Source organism: Cydia pomonella, chromosome 10 (assembly GCF_033807575.1).
Source record: "Cydia pomonella isolate Wapato2018A chromosome 10, ilCydPomo1, whole genome shotgun sequence".
In the NCBI taxonomy this organism is placed as follows: domain Eukaryota; kingdom Metazoa; phylum Arthropoda; class Insecta; order Lepidoptera; family Tortricidae; genus Cydia; species Cydia pomonella.
In genome coordinates this window covers 16,991,725-17,007,375 of record NC_084712.1, presented here as the reverse complement: position 1 = coordinate 17,007,375, position 15,651 = coordinate 16,991,725, and the positions used below count along the sequence as shown (strand labels likewise).

The following is a 15,651-nucleotide window of genomic DNA, read 5'->3' as shown; positions in this document are numbered from 1 at the left end:
TGCTTCAAAGTTATTTCGTCCTTTTAATTATAAAGAATTATAAAAAGGTTTATAAGTTAGTTCAAACTAGAAACAGGTTGGTAGTTTTGCTGTATGGCAGCAGGCCCTTCACGTGCGGAGGTTTTCTTGAGGGACTACGTATGCAGACATTCAAACAAGGAGACACCTGTGGATTATTTATCAAAAATTTCAAAAGACGAAAGTGGGTTAAAGCAATAGTTTTTAACGTCCTAACTACAGGTCAGTTTTAGATAAGCTGACAGATTTACTGAGCAGATTTTCCGATTGTTCTCCACTCCACAATCCAATCAAACCCATTAAGAGGACTACGGGTAGCTTGGGAGCTAAAATTTATGAGGAAGTCCACTTTCTCTCGTTGGTCAGCCTCATTCCAATAAGATCTCGTATGGTACTTATATTTTATGAAGATGGATTACAAGCGTCTTATATGTCGATTATTCAGGATGCAAACAATCTGAGATGAGGAGTCAACATGACCTTTCAAGTGCTATCGATTTAATGTGAAATCCTGCATAGTGCATACCAACACCGTTACGTATAATCATATTAAGCTGGTTTTCTATGTAATAATGCAGTGATTCCTTTATCTTAACCCAGTATTCCCAATCTCACATCAGCTAAGAAGTACAAATGACTTAACGACGTACGTGGCTATCAAATATTAAGTTTATACGTACTCGTATGGACCTTATGCGTTGGAAATAAGGGGGAATTTATCTACGTTTGCTAGGCTTGCTTCATGGCGTTTAAGTCTTTTTATAGCTATGTTGGTAGATTTACTCTAACGACTCACATTCTCGCGGAGGACCCTGTTAAGTGCGCAAGAGCAAGCGACCGTGGTATTCACATAGCTTGCTAAACAATCACCTCGGAAACAGTATAAGTTGGATGATCACCTTTACAATATTGTAGAGGCGGATATATGCAATACATATTTGTGATTTGTCAGCTGAAAGTGGCCATTAATACTATGAGAATGTAAGCTCCAGGAGAGGATATTCTTGTCATACTTGCGTTGCCATAGATTTTCTTTTCCATAATGTAGCCTTGTAGCATCGAGCAAATATCTGTCTTAATTATTTATTTATCTTCTTCTTCTTATCTTTATTTATTTCTCGACAGCTTAATAGCATCTTCAAATTCTGTTTGACCCAATGGTTGACTAGCAGAGAATGCCTTTTGGCATTAAGTCCGCCATTTTTTACAAGCCTTATTGAGCTTACCGTGGGACTTAGTCAATTTGTGTAATAATGTCCTATAATATTTATTTATTTATTTGTATATTTATTTTATTTGTGCAATAAATTTTAAATAAATGACTTTGACGTTTCGGGTAAACCGATATAAACCTTTTTTCAACATTACGTTCCAGAGCAAAGTTGAAATAGCTAGAGTAGAGGTAACCCGTTTTCGGTAAGCGACGGTGACAACACACCGGCCGCCATTGACTGGTAATGTCAAAAGCATCAAGATCGCGGGAATACGAGCTGTGTCCCACTTGCGTAATGCTGGTGGTAATATTTCCCGCAATGTGACCTGTTTACATAATATAAATACTATCCCTTCAATCAGATATCCTAGTCTTTTGATCTTTCGCGTAACTACTAGCGCAGGCAGAATTTCAGCTTCATCTGTCAGTTTACTCTGTCACTGTCAAGTGTCAATTCAAAATCACACTACTTCCAACGGATGGTTATCATGCACTTTTTCATACTACGAATAAACTTGTACGAAACGGAAAAGCAATTCAAGCCATTTTCGGGTTTATGATTCTTATAATTTGTGTAATAATTTCCTTTAATATTTATTTATTTATTTATGAAATTTTAAAATATTGCCTTAAGCTCTTCTGACTCAGTCTTTTGACCTCAGTCAGTAGGGAAAATCCTCTCTCAGAGATCAGATCAGAAAATATATAGGTATTTCTGCTTTCCTCAGTCTTTCTAAGATTAAAGAATATGAAATTTCTCTACATATTAGAGGTTAAACCATGTTTTGTATTGAGCTCTTGACTGGCTTGGTAAATTTAATACCTAAGTATGCTTCTAGTAACACTGAACCATCAAGATATGCAAAATATATTTGATTTTCAAGCAACGATATATTTACTCACCTAAGTATTAACCTTACCAACCAATAAACCCAAGTTTCATTGAACTATAAAATATCGAAGCAAAAAAGGCGGAAATGAGAAGTGCTTACACACGTCCAATGACCCGCGGTTCCCACACAAGCGGTACAGGACTGCCGAAATACCGTTCGCTAAGACGAACCAGATCAGTAGCTACTGTGACGGAAGTATTTGACAAGAACATTTAATTTTCTTAAACATTGGATAGAAACAGGCTGAGGATGCTTGTACCTTGCAATTTAGGTGGTGGCTATAAAGAACCAAAGCTTGGTAACTTAACAAATTTTCCATAAACCGTCCATGCTTGGCCGGTATTTTTTTAACACTGTACTTTGTTAAAAAAACTGATATGAGATACGAGTATAATATTGTTTACGGCCATTTTTCCAAAACTTAACGGAGCTCGATGTCACTTGATGACTAGTTTCCACTTCAATTATTTTTATTTACTGATCGGTTGCAAACAAGTTTATATACAGGGGAGTCAGTTACATATCTCTGCACTTGCTTTCGGCCGGAAGGAACAATATTTTTAATCATTTGAGCGGAAAAGCCATACTCAAATTGGGTAGTTATTCCTTTTTGGGAGTCAGATAAACTCCACAAATCTATTAATGCTAATAATGTGAACGCTAAGGTCCCGCCACGGGCCGCGCGGAACAAAGGGCAGCTGACCTCATACAGTTACCAACAATGGTGGTGGTGGGACTTTCCCACAAACCATCTGGTGCTGTTTCCTTCTCCTGGCACTGTCGTGACCACAAGTCCCGACATGAATTTGATAGATCAGAATCCTCTTAGGAGTTTCATTTTATGTTAGCAAACTTACTGAAAAAATGGTCAATTAATAAAATTTACTTTTTTTATTTGCTATATTGCTATTGATTCGTGGAATAACATTTTCGCTCTAAAAACCTAATTCAAGCAAAACCAACCATATACCTGTAAAAAAAACGGTACCTATCCAAAATTTGCTGATGCCTGTAGGTAGGTACTATTTGCTAAAAAAAAATACAAATTTACTACGTAGTACATGGATCACTTCTAATGTGAAATCAATCATTTATCACGTACACGAACTTTTTCTATAAAGGCCGCCGAGGTCGTAGTTTTCACAAAACAAATTAAACCAGACTGCCGTAAATCTTAGGAAATCTCGACATTGACGGCTGTTACGAATAATAATTTTCCGTTTGTAACTCATTAAGTAGTTATTAGACCAATGAGATATGTTTTCTGGCGGGATTATTTAACTAAAAATTAAGGACAGGTAACGTTTATGAGATATATTTTTCCAATTTTGGTTTTGGTCCCAGAGAAAAAGAGTATGATCATCCACCACGCAAAAAGGTTTGAAAAAACCTATACCTATTTATTGTATTACCGGAAAGAATAAATTATTTAACGTTAGCTAAGCTTGATAGCCTTTTCTTTACATTTAAGATTTACACAATATTATTAACTCATAGAAACGGGACTTTAAGTTTAAAGGGGAACTACGTGATCGTCCATACAAAAAGAGAAAAAGTTGTTCCACTTCTAAATATTTTCCATTCTCCATTATTTTTAGTATATTATTGACACAATGAAAAACTAGGTTTAGGTTTCCTTTTTTTTTCAGAACTTGCAAAACATTTTTTTTTCTAAAAAGCGAAACCAATAAATCTAGAATATATGCTGAAGCGATCGACATCAATATCAAAGTGATTTATTAAGATTCAGTTAGTGGAAAACGTTTTCTCCCGAAATGGAATTTGATAGAAAAATTACCGTTATTTCGTTAGATTCAAAAACCTATTCTTTCCACTTACCTTCGGGGGTTTTAAAACTTAATACGCGATTAAGTTCCGTTTCTATGAGTTAATAATGTGTAAACATAATGAAAGTTTAAATCAGTATTTTACACATTGTTATTTGCACAAAATTTTATTTATTGTGCGTTTGTATGGAATGGAATATTTATAGTTTAAAAATAGAAACACTTTTGTTCGCGTCAGTCGACACGTACATAAGAAATTGTATCAGGTTCGGAACGCACCGCCGTTCATTACATTTGCTTTATTAATTCCTTACATTTCGTTAATTACTTTACTGTATTTTATTGTATTGTATAGTATTATTATTTGATTGATGTTATTGAAACAGATTTAGAAACTTTATTGCACCCACTCTTGCCTGATGTTTAAGGCGAGTTAATCTTAGTTCATTTATATCATCTTTCAAACTGTCCGAATTTTAGATGAGTTCAGTTACATTTAATCTAGCGACCTTTATCTAAGCGTGCCTTGGAGGATTTAACAACTGGATACGGCTTAGCTGTAATTTTCTGTACAAAAAAGTCTGCCGATTTTTGCGGGCGAGTTGCACGTCAAATGTATGGCTATTTCTACGTAACCTACAAATAGCCATGTCAAATAAACGTCAGCCCATACAATACATATGACCATTGGCCGAGCTTTTCGACAGAGGGGTAAGCTCTTAAAGGCGTCTCCAGTTGTTAAATCCTCCAAGAAGCATGCAATTGTTAATTATGTCATTATGTCGTTAGTTAGGACTTATTTTACACCGACATCTATGTCATCCATTTGACCTAAAAGGAGATAGACGGGAAACTAGGCATTACTGGAATTATTCTGGTGCTCTTGCTATTTTTTCCTTCGCGTCTGGCAAATATCAAATGACATTTCGTACGTACACAACAAATAAACAATTTCCCAAAGAGTTTGTTACCAAGAAACATCGACAAAGGCCAGTGTTGTGCTCGATTGTCATCGACTCCATTGTCCGGTACCAGGAACCATTGCCACACACATTGTTTATCGATATTATCGACAATTATGTCAGTGAACTGATTCCTTATTGTTATTTTGCTGAGGATCCAATACTGCATGATACAGGTTACGTATTCTTAGAAGTAAGTTATGAATTATGAAACGAGAACATTGACTATATGAGATATATGACTGTAATGTTCATAATGCGTTTTTTTTTAAATATATATATGGCATCATTACTACCATCGAACATTATATTATTTATTTGTAGAGAGCGTTATATTTTAATGTTACAAAATTGATAAAACAAGATAATTGTGGAATCGCCCCGGTGTAGTTATGTTCCGCTACCACGGGCGATTCTATCAAAACATAAGAGTACTTAATAAATTGGATAAACTTACTTTACTACTAGATAAGTACGTAGAAATTCAATGTGCACCTATTGTCATTCTATGACTGATTTAATGTGTTTGACCTAATTTTCACTATTTGTTACAGGTAATACTTAGCCATCTTTGCTTGACCATGACAATTAGCCACTCAAAGGTAAAATGTTTACGTAACGTGTTTATTAAAAAAACTATTTCAAACTTTCTTCCCTCCCACTAAGTCTTAATTAAAAATGCATTTTACTTACTTATCGAACGATCGCAATGATGCAAAACTTAATTGCCACTTTTATCGCTATTACAACCATCACGGAACTGACAGTATCCTTAGATTGACATATTAACGTCCTCCCGTCAGCCCAACACCTAGCATTACACAGCTCATTACCCCGATATCTAGTTAGCAAACCAATGAAAACGCTTCCATAAAATGTCACTTTAGTTCCATATGCAGCTAGACACACTAATTTAGACTTAAAGTTGATCACGATAATTAAGGTGATTAGGGCGGTATTAGATATATCCGCTACCGTGACGGAGTGCCAATTATCGATAGAAAGTGAGCATCACTACTTTTAAATGGAAACACTCCTGTATATTTTCATGCAAATATTCTTCTATTTTGAATCTGATTCGGAACTTGATGAGTTTCTAAGCCAAAATATTAATAAAATATACAGGTATAGGTAAGTATTATATCTCGATGGTACACGGTTTAGTATTTTTTTTTTTAATTTTTATATTTTATTTATAAGTAGACTTATAACAAAATTGTTGATTATTGCATTTGCTTATATTACCACGCCATTTTGCCTCCATTGCCTTGAATTATTACTTTACTAATTAATACTTACTAATTAATTAATTTAAAGTGAGAAGCAATGAGGAAGTGTTGAGCCCCGAGACATTTAAATAACCTAACATTTAATTTATTTCTAAATGTATTCTTAGGACTTCGCAATTTGCTTTTACTTGTATTTTATTTCTACGTATATCCGGTGGAAAATTGGAAATATAGGTAGTAATACAGATTTAAAATGCATTTTAGCCATTACAGTCGAGAAACGACTACTTAACAGCTAAACTTTATAAGTTAATGATGTTACATATAATAACGGTAAACCATGACTAAAATTATAATGTTCATTATAATCATGGGGTTTAAGAATTGCGTCATAACATTTTTAGTTCAACAATTTTTTTTGCTGTTTTAATTTTAAATCACAGCAGAAAATTTTGTTAGAAAAGTTACCTAATGTATATGTATGTAATTACTTTACGTAGGCCTACCAACAATAGATAGAATGTCTATATAAGTATCGTAGCAAATAAAAAACGTCTTGCCCTAAATACATACACGCGTACTATTGCGTTGGGTTAGAGTAAACAGTATCGTGTTGAGTAGGGCTAAGATGGTCGACTCTTTATCATTGGTCACCATGCCTGTCACGTTCTAACAAGTATGTAAGTGCGAAAGTGACGGGCATAGTGACAAGCGATAAAAATGGAACCATATACTCTTGGACTTTGTATGGAGAGGTTGGCCGACTTGAACGACCTGTCCCAGAGAAAAAAAACATGCGTCAAAAAATTGTTTCTTCTACTTTTTCCTAATTAGAACATGATACCGAATATTATGCCCTTACACAGATAATATTTATTGTGTAATAATATTTATTATTCATTATTTATTAATTTCCTGAATATTCCGTGGTATCATATCATATCATATCATTTATTCCATTGAATCATGTTCATTTGTACATTTTGGTCTTAAATATAGTCAAGTAGGTACATGATACCCTGCTAGGGTGTACAATTTACGACTTAAAATTATAAATTATAATTTACATTAATTTCTAGAAATAATTAAATGTCAAAACAAGTATAAAAGTATTAAAATATAAATAATTCATGCAGACTTAGGTATTATTATTAATGGGAATTATTTCAAGCCAAGTAACAAATGCAAATATATATATATTCCTGTGCAATGTGGTGTAATGTGAACGTGCCTACATATATGTTAAAATCTACGGCCGCCAAGTTTCAATTAAAAATAACAATTACTACCAGTTTTAATTAAAATCCTATTAAGTAAGAGCACATCCGCTTTTAATGCACAAAAGAAATTAAAAACCTATAAGAAGCATGCTTTAGAAAGTACGAGTAGAAGATGATCGGTATTCGTAATGAGAGGTTGCAATAGGTGTTTTATTAGAGCGGCTTCAGATTAACTGTAAGTTACCGTTATGTGGATAGGTTTATATAGAGCACACATAATTTTTAAGTAATGCTTTAATTTCATGTAAGATGCGCTTTGTTGATAGTATCTACTATGGCTCATGGGAGCCTGGGGTCCGCATGGCAACTAATCGCAAGAGTTGGCTTAGGCACAAAGCGTCTGCCATCTGACCTCCCAACCCAGAGGACAAACTAAATCTTAGGGTTAGGCCGGTTTTCTCACGATGTTTTCCTTCACCGAAAAGCGGCTGGTAAATATCAAATGATATTTCATACGTAAATTCCAAAAATCTCATTGATACGAGCCGGGGTTTGAACTGGCGACCTCCGAATTGAAAGTCGCACGCTCTTACCGCTAGACCACCAGCCTATTAGGCTTTGTTGATATTATCGACTTTAAAAAAACATAGTAGGTATAATATTAATAAAACATAGCCTAATTCAAGGGCCGGCAAAATTTCGAAGAGAAAAGCTAACTGAAGCACAATGCATAATTTTTAGAAACCTCAAAGAGCCACAAAAGTGATTTTCAGAAGTCTTAAATACACAGAGTATTTCATTCTTTGGGTGTCTTGAACAGCCACAACTGCAGGCCCTTGCTGAACTCTGTTAGACCCTAATTCATGAGACATGGACTCTGACCACGGGTTTGGACGTGGCAGTAAGAATGCATACATATTCCTAAAAAAGTGTATCTTGTGAGTGTCTCTGTGAGCTGTAGATCTCGCGTTAAGATTCATCAGCTAAAAAAAACAAAAGCAATAACTACTTTTTGGAGCCATTAATCACATCATACTCTAATTGGTCTTTAGTGCCATAGACGCTAACCAATGACGCGAATTTACACCACTTTTATGAAAATTTTCAGTTCCGAAAAAAACGAAAAGTCAAGGCGTTAGAGTGCGTGTTCAGATATTTTTGAGCATCTCGGCCGCTCCGGTATATCTAATGGCTAAATAGGTGTTACAATTTATTATTTAATATCACTATATGTCTTACCAGCATTAGGTATACAATTTTTGTGTATTTTTAACAATAAATTGCATGCATAAATCTTACCTTACTCTAAACATAACTATAAGTAAAACCTTACATATTACTGCCTGACCTGATCTCATCAGTTAGGTCATAGTTAAAAAAGTTAATCATATAGTCGTTAATATACTCTTTGTTTGCAAAAAGAAGTTAATTAAGTCAGTTATTTTCTCAATTCTCTATCTAATCAGGCATAATCCAATCTACGAAATTGCCTAACATATTCATTAAGTCCTTATATAACACATAATTCCTTTTATGAAGAACTGACGATCTTTGAATAGTTAGTAGAATAGAAGAGACCAGTAAAATAATAAAGATTACTAATCTGGAATAATCCAGATACTACGAGTAACATTACAAACTTGCATGGGGTTTGTTTTTAGTTTATGGAGCTCACAGCTTGACTAATCAAATCTCATTTAAATTTAAACATGTCACACTAAAAATTTAATTACAATTAAAATCAAATAAATGAATAACATATAATGAATAAATATAAGATATTGTATGTCATTTAGTTATCGGGTAAATCTTAAATTATAACGCCATCAGGTATTTTGTTTATCTGTCCCTCTAAGAGTTATTACCCTTTTCACCACTTGGAAATTTTTCATCGAGCGTGCTTGTGTCGCCGCCTGTACGAAGTTACACGAAGTTTTGTCTTATTTATAAGACTGCGGCGAAATTAGCTGGATTTTGTATGTTTTATATATCAGACTACGGTGGTTAAAAGGTTAAAGATGATGTTATAAAATAAATGCAGATCCCAATGCATAGATATTGGTCATATCGTAGGTTTAGATCTCACACCTATTACACCAACGAGTGAACTCTTCAATTCCGCGACGTATAGTCTGTATCTTTAAGTATTTAAATAAAAGTAAACAAACAATGTGTACATTTTCTGGGTAGTTATAACATTTATTGGTTAACAAACCAATAAAACCGCCTGGTTCTGTGACTGAACGACTTGACTTTTACCTACATTATTTGATCATGTGATGTTTTCATCTACGCTCAACTGGCTTAAGGAGCCATTTGAGGGTAGATTTTGTTTATTTTTATTTAAATACCTATAGATACAGAGTATAGTCTCAACTAAAAATTATCAGTTTAGTGTTTAGTCGTCTGTGGCTCGTACGTTTGCGTGTACTGGGACAACAGTTGCTCAAATGACACAATGACACACATTGAAGTGCAACAGTTAGGTATGATATGAGTAGAACAGGTACAGTCACCTGCAACAATAACTTGCTGCAACGGTTTAGTCGACCTGTAGGTACGCTGCAAAAGTACATGACCATTTCATGAATGAATTCGATGTATAATGTAATGCCATAGAATTTAACTGACTAAGCAATTGTATAAAACCTAGCAATAGTAACCTGCTGTACAGAACTACTTAGGTAGTTCACCTAACCATACCTGCGACCTACTTGTGTGCAAAAATGTATGTAAGTTGGTTTGACCGTTACGTTATCACATCGAATTAAGTACTTAATAAACATAACTTTTTCCATAACGTAAAGTCATATATTTTATACAAATATATTTAACTTTTAAGGAGGAGTTAGAGATATTTATATAAATTTGCCTATTATTATAAATATTCGCGTATATAATAAACATGAAATTACCTCCGACGTTTTTCGAGCGCCATATTGTTCTTGTAATCCAAGACTGACTAAAGTAGACATCAACATATTGAAACCAATGTCATATATGGAAAAAATTGTGAACTGTAGTGCTCAAGATGCCGATTCGAATTCGGCTATAGAGCCCGAAGCCTTAAGGACGACTACTTTAGAAAGCATAACCGCGATGACCTGTCATAGAAAAAGAAGTGTCGGAAGCCTCGGCCCAGACCCGGGCCGTTCTAGCGTGAGTCATCCTTTAGACACTTTTTATTGATTAATTTACAAATTGTAGTAGTATTTCTACTTTAAAAATAATACAAATTGGAATTGTTCCATTAGTTGTAGATATCGAAATTACCTATCTAAGTAGTTGCACGAAATTAATAAAATTGAGTGAGGGGTGTCCGTTTAACCCAAATAACACCTTTGTACCATGAGCTTCACCAAGTGGGCGTGAAAAGGTCAGCTCTAGGGGGAGGCTAGAGATTAAATATTGTCGCAAAAACTAAGTCCGCCACCAAAATTCATATTTCTCCCATTATTATTGACAACCGGTCTGGCCTAGTGGGCCCTGCCTATGAAGCCGATGGTCCCGGGTTCAAATCCTGGTAAGGGCATTTATTCGTGTGATGAGCACGGATATAATTATGTTCCTGAGTCATGGGTGTTTTCTATGTATGTATTTAAGTATTTATAAATATTTATGTATTATATATATCGTTATCTAAGTACCCTCAATACAAGCCTTATTGAGCTTACTGTGGGACTTAGTCAATTTGTGTAATAATGTCCTATAATATTTATTTATTTTATTTATATCTATTTATCCCAGACCCCCAGGCCACATCGATACAAATGGAACTTCTGATTTCAGAGCAAGATACACTGGACCTTTTCACTCGCGGGCAATTTTGTCCAGTCAAAATATTTACCTCTTTGAAAGACTGTTAGAGTCGGACCAAGATAAGTTGGCAGCGATTATGAAAAACTAGACGGTGTAAGTGTCAAGTAAACGTCATAATTTCCTAGACGTTTGACGTTTCAAATAACCCGTGCACAGTCTCAGCTTTCAATTCCTATTAAACATCAAGTCACCTGCTACGGAATTTAATTACGTCTAAAGTAATCCACTAATGTCTTAGCGTATGAGTCTGACATTTCGCAGCCGGGTGCGACGTCGACAGTTAGCTAACAGTACACATCTCGTATTGTGGGCTGCGTCTTGGTCGATTGAAGATCTGTGGCGTGCTGTATGATGGAGCCATTACACATTTATTAACCAGAACATGTTCTATAGTTCTTGTCTTACACAAAACCTTTAATAACATGATTACATGACAATACGAATCAAAGCACGCGTCGTTGTAAATGGTACGATCTATAATCACTATTTTGTCATGTGCAAGAAAGTTTTTAACAATTTACCAAAACGTATCAGAGAACTACCTATTAATTTAAGAGAGGTATGGGCATTGTGAATGTCGTCTCGCTTTGTGTGGTAGGGCACAGCCAGTGGATGTCATTCCAGATCTAGAGCAGAGCCCAACTGGGGAAGTACCTCCACCTTACAGAAAACAGCAGCCAAATAACACTAGATCCTACTCATAGTGTTGTGTTCCTGCGGGTGAGTAAGGTTGCCAGAGCTCAACGAGGGGGGGGGCGGGTTTAGGGTCGGCAACGCGCATGTAACTCCTCTGGAGTTGCAGGCGTACATAGGATACGGAGACTGCTTACCATCAGGCGGGCCGTATGCTTGTTTGCCACCGACGTAGTATTAAAAAAATAATAATTTCGAAATAAAATTCTACTGACTGAAAAAGCTATAACAGTGTAAAATAATTCCCTCTGTGATGTTAATTATATGGTTAGATTTCGAGTAGAGTCGATTTGAGATTTTTGCATGCTAGTACAACCTGTATAGTACAAATAGCAGAATAAGCAACCAATTAAAAACAATATTGTGCCCGCTTATTCTTTGCAAATAAATACTTACTTACGGAACTTAATCGCGTACAATTTGCGTTTGTTTATTTTGTTTGGAATTAGAATCCACAAAAGATTAGTAAAATAGTAGGAATATATTTATTAAACAAACTAAATTTTGTATGTCTTGTACTTATATGTACAGGGTGTTATATACCTTCATCATTGTCTGAGTACCCCCAACGCAAGCCTTCTTGATCTTACCGTGAGACGTAGTCAGTTTGTGTAAGAATGTTCCCATAATATTTATTTATTTTAAATGTATTTATTTATAGTGCAAATATGTGTCAATTCATTTGTTTCAGTAGTAACTTACACGAAAACTTAAGAACTACAAAAGTTTTTTTTTATTGGCCATTATTAGACAAAATGAAGTCACGCAGGAAGCTCAATAAGGCTTGTGTTATGTGTACTTAGATAACGATATACATATATAATATATACATATTTTATAAATACTTAAATACATAGAAAACACCCATCACTCAGGAATAAATATCCGTGTTCATCACATGAACGAATGCCCTTACCATTAGGATTTGAACCCGGGACCATCCGGAGTCATTACCCACTAGGCCAAGCATGTGTCGTCAAAGTCTTACAAAAATATATACATTTTGTTACATAAACAAACTGGTAACTATAAAACAATGAAGTAATTTCACTTTTTCCTTATATAAAATTAAGAAGAAAATATCTAGGCATATCTTATACCTCACCATTTAAGTATTTTATGAATTTATGATCTTTAATATATCTAGATAATAATAATTACTAGTCATAATCATAACACACGCAATCGCACGAACCAATAACAATGTTCTTGTACCACTGACACCTGTCATGTTCATGACAGTTCTACTCTCTATGGTTTTTGCTCTAAGTTCTCGCGTCTATGTCTAGAACGCGCATAGATCGATATCAATTGAATACAGGTCACCGACATAGATTGTGATAAAAACAATAATTAATCTAGTATAGATAGGTCTAAACTGACTCATTTTTTTACGGCGAGGCCGATTCTGGCCGATATCAGGCACAATCAAAAATTAGACTCCAGTATTCTCAACTTTTGAGAACAGACGCGACGACTTTTATTCTATATGTGCAGTCAGCGTCAAATAGATAGCTATGGCAAAAAGTGGCCAAATATATCTTAACACACCTTTGTTACCTTGGAATTAAGTATGTGTTCCGATGTATTTGGTCACGTTCTATTTGACGCTGACTGTACAATTATGACCCATTTAAGTCGTTTCCTAACTAAAACTGTTATTGTTTTAATGGATATTATATTACAGAATTCACGGTATGAAGCAAGAATTATTTATAACAGCGATTTCTAGCATACTTAAAATGCATTAAAGGAAAACATGTGAAATCTCATTCTCTTTCCTTTTCATTTTTATAGTAGCAGTTCCATACTAATTAAATCAGTGCATAACCCGAGAAGTTCTAGGCAGCATACTGAAAAAATAAAACACTTTCATATTTCTCCTCATAAAGTTCCTTTAATTTTTAAAAGACCCCCAATATTACCCGATATTGAGACAATTTTATTCAGTCAGTTTTTAAAGGGTTGGCAACGCGTATGGAACACCCCTACAGTTGCAGACGTTCATAGTGACCGCTCACAATCAAGCAGCTCGTATGCTTGTCAGTCACTGATGTATATATGTTTTTGAAACGCGAAACTGTTACAAAATAATATCCCCAGTTGGCAGGCCGAGGCATCGACTTATAAATGGCCGGCGTCAGTGATAAGTATAATTCATGCGTTCAATGGAGGCAGAACAGAAGCCGGATGGGAGTCGCGGCGTGTGCGCATTACGTACTTGCTTACGGCACGACATTATAAGATGGACCAAAATACTTTTTGATGTCTAAAAACTTGTCCTTTTTCACATTGAAACCAATTTATAATGCAAAAAATTGAGGTAGCTTATGAGAAAATTGAACTTATCTTCGAATTGAATACAAGTAGCATACAATATAATACATAATATTTATTATTACCACTGTGTTACCATTTTACCCCAATTTTTTTTCTATGATAGAGGAGGCAAACGAGCAGACGGATCACCTGATGGTAAGCATAATTTATAAAATGAAACGAAATACAGTAATATTAATTTAAATTACTTGAACTCCAAAAGCTTCTTGTTGTTTACCACTAACCAACGCTCTTCTAAATATAAAGATTATACGCTGGGTCGATCACCCTGTCGATCTCCCTGTCGTTCACCGTGTCGTTCACCGAATTCCAATAAAAACTCTAGCTACATGGGAATATAAGTCAGAACCAAAAAATACTAAAACTGGACTCCAATATCCAACTCTAATAGATAAGGACAATGTCAAGAAGACAGCATATAACAGTTTTGGTTGGGAAGACCATCATGGACCAAGAACTCTCGTTCATATCTCGCTATATGTACGTCGTTCAGAGACAATCAGATAGGAAGAGCTTCGCTCCCTCTATCGACCTCCAGTAAGTGAAGCAAGAGTTAGAAGCGACGAAAACCCTCCCCGCACCCCACATTGACCTCACTAAATTGATTGAAATAATTCGCCAGTTTCCTTTTATATTTCTTCAGCTAAATCCGCAGGTACTATATACTAGCTTTTTTAAAAATCATAGTTATTCATTGATTCGGATCCCAGCACCAGTAAATATAATAGTGGTCATATTAAAATTCAATTTATTTATAATCTCTTTTACATTATAAGCATAATGGAGACGCTGGGCACTCTGAATGGGCTCACTTCATAATTTATATCAGATTTAGTGCGCCTCGGGCCGTTGATACTGGTAAATGATAGCCCTGCGGCCGCTGGGTGAAGTGTTGCCTTTAAATATTTGCACGTGAACTGTAATTATGTCTGACTGACTGTATTCAGTAGGCTTTGCAAATTCTAAAGGGGTTTTTGAATTCTAACGTTTTCGTCACTCTTTGATAGTTTACGAGAGAAATCTCCCAATTTTCAGAATGGTGAAAAATGCAATAAGCGTAAAATAGAAAATGATGAAAGCGGTGTCAATAATAAAATTGCTGTTTAAGTCGGTTAAAAACAATGGCCAATTCCTAGAAACAAAAAACTATAAAAATAAATTGGCTTTGTCCACATGGTAAATGCAAGAAAAGACAAACATTAAGGCGTCTTTCTTGCCTAACTAGACCAAGAGAAGTTGCTAGCGATTTTGACAGCACAGACAGTGCAAATGTTATTTTAAACGTCAAACGTCTATGAAATGAAGACGTTTACTTAACACAGGCTGGGCTATCAAAATCGAACTTGGTTTGACTCTGCAAATTGAGCTAATAAATGTAGGAATACATACAAATAGTATAAAAAAGAGAAGATTGCCAGAATAGCTTTCAAAACGATATTTTTAAACAATGACGGTTATGATTAAAATTCTTTAGTAT

General features: G+C 35.0%; 1 protein-coding gene across 5 annotated transcripts in view; it reads left to right on the top strand.

Moving 5' to 3' along the window:
• Nucleotides 1–15,651, top strand: part of LOC133522298 (uncharacterized) — a 227,179-nt gene that overhangs the window by 155,110 nt on the left and 56,418 nt on the right. Inside the window, exon 1 of one of the 5 annotated variants that reach the window (XM_061857585.1) lies at nucleotides 5,456–5,475. The exons of the other annotated variants lie outside the window; for them this stretch is intronic. The gene's annotated coding sequence lies outside the window, so the exon portion shown is untranslated. Of the gene's footprint in view, nucleotides 1–5,455; nucleotides 5,476–15,651 lie in introns of those variants that run through there. 5 annotated transcript variants of the gene reach the window in all.